Source organism: Littorina saxatilis, unplaced genomic scaffold, assembly GCF_037325665.1.
Source record: "Littorina saxatilis isolate snail1 unplaced genomic scaffold, US_GU_Lsax_2.0 scaffold_1803, whole genome shotgun sequence".
Lineage (NCBI taxonomy): Eukaryota > Metazoa > Mollusca > Gastropoda > Littorinimorpha > Littorinidae > Littorina > Littorina saxatilis.
Genome location: NW_027128006.1, coordinates 7501 through 12500, shown reverse-complemented (window position 1 = coordinate 12500; position 5000 = coordinate 7501). Strand labels below are relative to the sequence as shown.

General features: G+C 41.8%; 1 long non-coding RNA gene across 2 annotated transcripts in view; it reads left to right on the top strand.

The window, feature by feature from the left end:
- The window catches only part of LOC138956371 (uncharacterized), a 12276-nt gene that overhangs the window by 1280 nt on the left and 5996 nt on the right, over window positions 1–5000 (top strand). For both annotated transcript variants that reach the window (XR_011452637.1, XR_011452636.1), the window contains exons 3-4: window positions 404–494; window positions 4541–4666. This is a non-coding gene — a long non-coding RNA (uncharacterized lncRNA). The remainder of the gene's footprint in view (window positions 1–403; window positions 495–4540; window positions 4667–5000) is intronic.

Below are 5000 nucleotides of genomic sequence, written 5' to 3'. Positions count from 1 at the left end.
CCATGGACATTTGCAAAGACCGACACGGCGAATGGTGGACAGGTCTGGTGTGATTTTAACACATCCATGGCGGTAGGAATATATGCCTGTGTCTCTATATGTCCGTCTATTCGACTGTCTCTATATCTGTCTGTCTGTGTGTTTGTATATCTGTCTGTCTGTCTGTGTGTTTGTATATCTGTCTGTCTGTCTGTTTGTATATCTGTCTGTCTGTGTGTTTGTATATCTGTCTTACTTTGATTTGCAAATCGTGTTGTGAGTTTAAATGTATGTCTATGAATAAAGTGGTGGCTGAAAAGGGCAGAATAGAGCTGAGTCGGTGAATAAGAAAGGATTCAACGACGTGGTTCACGATCATGTATAATGGTGTGCTTCTATACCGTTATGAATCTTGTTTGTGCAGGTGAATATGATGTTAACGCGTTGGGCAGGTGTGTGCCTCTCCTTCCTGGTTATAAGCCTACCGACAAGACAATGCGGCAGTTCAGGTTCAGGTAGGTAGTTAATTTTCGGTTCATGCATGCAGTTTCGTGTGTTTTTACGACATGATAAAGTACCCCTTGAAACTGACATTTCATTTACAGAAAAGTAGACGTTTTAAACCCCGTGCGAAATATTGCCAATAGTAATCGTTAACAGTACCAACGTATCAATACATGAGCCGGAAACAAACTGTTGTAACTTTATAAAGCTTAGTGAGCAAAATATTGAATAATTTGCAAGTAATGCCTTCTCTTTCTCTCTTTTTCTATTTATTTATCGTCTATCTACGTCTATATCGGTGTGTGTGTCTCTCTCTCTCTGTCTCTCTATATGCCTCAAGCTAATTTTGTATATGTCTGCCTGTATGTCTGTCTGTCTGTCTCCGTCGGCCGTTCGGTCTCTCTCTCTCTCTCTCTCTCTCTCTCTCTCTCTCTCTCTCTCTCTCTCTCTCTCTCTCTCTCTCTCTCTCTCTCTCTCTCTCTCTCTCTCTCTCTCTCTCTCTCTCTCTTTACCTGCATATATATATATATGCAACAAAAGAAACGCGAATGTTTTCTCCAGAAAAAAACCGTTTAATCACAATTTGAATATATTTCATTTGTCATGAACGGTACAACGAATCAAAATAACGGTGGAATGTTCTTCAAACAATGTTCTTGGCTATGTCATAGTCTGTCGATGCCACGGGCAAAGGACGCCTCGACAGATGGTCAGTATGGTGTGTGACCCCCATTGACGTTGATGACGGCCTGGCCTGGTGGAGTTCATGAGTCGGTTGATGGCGTCTCTCGGGATGTTGCCCCAGGCTTGGATAAGGGCCTGACGCAGTTCTGCGGTAGTTCTGGGTCCTCGGCGAATCTGGTTGAGCTCTCGTTGAAGTTGGTCCCAGAAATGTTCAATGGGATTCAGATCTGGGCTGTGGGCGGGCCAGGCCATGATGTGGTTGTTATGGTGTTCAAAGAAGGCATGGGAGACCCTGGCTGTGTGCGGTCGAGCGTTATCGTGCTGCAGAACACAGTTTATGTGGGCCTGGAAAAAGGCCACGACATGAGGATGAAGGATCTGATCCATATAGCGCTGTGCTGTGATGCCGTTTACCCGACCAGGACCAAGATTGTTGAAAAACACAGGTCACGGGGTTTGGTTGAGGCCGATTCTACCCCAGACCATGACCAAAATAGTCGAAGATTGGTTGCCCACGTGCATCATACACCGGAGATGCAGGATCGAACACAGTTTCGAATGCCTGTTCAACGTGCAAGGGAGGAAGGTTTGCCAATATTTTTATCCCCTTCCCCGACATTCCCCCCACCACGGCGCTAAGATGTACTGCGCTGAAGTCTCCCGGCGCTAAAGTGTACGGCGCTGACATCCCCCCCGTGCTGAAATGTACGGCGCTAAAAAATACGGTGCTGAAAAGACGCCGCGCTGAAATGGTGGCGCTGAAAGGTATGGCGCTGTAGTGCTGGCGCTAAAGTGACGTGTTACCATCCCATGAATATCTAAAAGACAAAGTGTGACGGAAACATCAAGCTTTAGTTGTCTCTTCAGATGAGGCACCTCTGCACATACCTTATTCTAAAGGCACGTCTGTTGATCTATGTCAAGTCGGTGCATAATGGTGGCTTGGTTGTCCCCGTCAGTTGAAAGCCTCTTACACGGATTTGACCGAATACCTAGTAGTTACACACGCATCTCCTGAGATCTTGGACACCTTCATCGTCTTAGGGCCTACTGCACCGCAGAAGAGCTAGAAATACTCGCAAAATGCATTAAACAGCTTATCCAGAGAACCCTCGTAGTCGATGATGTACCGATAAGGGCGTTGTGTACCGGGCACGCTGTAACTTCACATGAGCATAGTCTGAACATAGCAGTGCTGGTCGGACCGACTGGATTTTTAACGGTTGCTAGTTTGACTTTTGTTTTAGTTGAGAGCACGAGCACACACACTCAAACACATACGGCTTGTCATGTTGATCACAAGAGAGAAATAGAACAGCGAATAGAAGGACACATAACAGATTACGCCCCCTTAATATGAAGCGACGGACGACAGACGGCATGGAATCTATGACGCTACGATGATAGTCTCGGCAAGTCGAGACTAAAACTCAGCTATAACACTGAACGACTCTCGCGCAAGTTCTAAAAACGTGGTTACCTCTTGCACATCCGGTCTGTAGGTACATGTGCATTTTGGAATGTCAAGGACGACAGAAAGTAGAGCCAGCAATGATGCATTTCGTGCACCCTTATTTATCCACTATTGTATGTGTTATAAGAGTGCAATAGTTAGATCATAGATGTAACAAGAGAACAATGGAAATACAAAAAATATACCTAGAGTACATTTACAGAGACAAAGAAGTGAGGCAAAATAAATATATATATATATATATATATATATATATATATATATATATATATATATATATAAGAGATTTTAACAAATCTCGGAAGAAAGTCTCTGCTGACTTTCAATTGTTTCTTTCACAATTTCTGATGTTTTATATATATATATATATATCCCATGACCTCCCTTCTTTGTCTCTGTTACTTCAGTATGGGTATATATGTTGTATTTTTATAGCTCAATAAATACATCATGGACTCAAAAAAATATATGATAGTGCAGATTCCGATTTGGGCGAAGAACTACTTTGCTCCCGACCTTTGACCTCGCGCCGAACAATGTGACACATTTGTATGAAGTTCCAAAATCGTATTGCACGGCTCAGAAAACCATATCAGTTGCACGCAAAAATGAATCTCAGAACTGATCTGATGTATGAGATGCAATAAGCAAACGTTTCTTTCATTATGAAAGCAATGCAGGTGGGAAAAAACGAACATTCAACTTACAAGATAACCAGATGCTAGCGAACCAAAACAAAAACACGAGTACCCTCCCCTTGCTTCGTTAGCAGACGACTTTTGAGAATCTGTCAGACCGTCCTTACCTGGCACGGTTGGGCTTCGCTATCATCAGCTGTTTCACGTGTTTTGCGAGCAAGTCTACTCTTTTGCCTGGCTCTGCAGTAAGTCCACATTGGCGATGAAGGTATCTAAGAACTTAACATGTGTGTATTTTTCCGTAATCCAGTCATATTCTTTCAAAATGCAATCAAGCGGCGGTGACAGACTTGGGTCCTGTTTTCCTCGCACCCATACCAGTTTAGGTTCATGCAAACACACTCGCAAAACATGTAGATACATTTCAAATAGGGAGCAAATGGTTAAATCTACATATGTGTTCCCTAAAATTTGCTTCTCTGTCAATAAGACTAATTGTATAATAATGCGTTCGAAAAAAACAACGTGGAATCGATTCTGAATCGAGTCGAGTAAGCCAAATGGGGGCCAAACCGGTTTCCCCGTTCCGCCGACCTGAAACGCAAAAGAATTGTGCGCTTCAACTAAATGGATTTCTATACGACTTCATTACTTTCTTGCAACTTATGAACCTTTACTTAAAGCTTTTAAACGGTCTGAAAGTAGTGTTACCGCGTACTTATAGATGCACTCATTCGTTTTATTTTTTCAGCGACGGTCACTTAGTTTAAGGTTGCAAAAAGGCCAAGTCTCGCTGAAAACACTGTTTCACACTCCACAGATCGCAACAGTGCCGCTAGTAGTCTACACTTTGTGTTTGATGGTAGAATGGGATATACAGATTACAACACTCGTGGTTTTTTATATGGCTTGTATTTCAGTCAAGACCCAGCGGGAATATCAATCGAGAGCCACTCGCCAAAGGCTCGTGTCTCCCGATGATATTCATCCGCTGGGTCTTGACTGAAATACAAGCCATATAAAAAACCACTCGTGTTGTAACCTATACATATATATATATATACGTTTTGTTGTTGTTGTTGTTTTTCTCCGATTAGTTCGGCAACCTATTCATTCATCGATGTGTCAATGTATCTATTCATTCATCCATGTATCTCCCCATCAGTCAATCTTTGAGTTAGGTTAATTATTTTGAAAAAAATAACACGCACCTGTGAAAGTGCATTATAGCTGTATGTATATAATTATGTGTTTGATGCAGAAGTAAAGGCAGCGTGCACTTGTACCCCAGCAGTGGAAGGGCAAGCCAGTAAAATAGAACTCAATTTCCATGGGATTGACTTTTCCACAGACCAGTTTTTTATATTCCTCAGAAAGAATGGCACAGGTATGAATATTTGTATTGATTTGTTGATGTTTTCCTTGTTTTTTAAATATCTGCATTTGGTTTATTTTAAGTTGTGCTGTAAGACGCAATGCCCTATGTATTTATGACCGCTTGCCTCTCATACATCTATTCTGTAAACGGCGTGGGAGCCTTTCAAAACAGTTGTTAACACGCAACTCAAAACCTGTCCAAATGTTTGAATGAAATCTGAAGCAAACTATACTGTTCAAAAAAAGAAACGCATAGTTGCTACTTGCCAAATTTGTTTTATTTTTCGAAAAAATTAACAGAAAATCCAATATTTAGATTATTTGTTTGAAATTTGGTATGGACA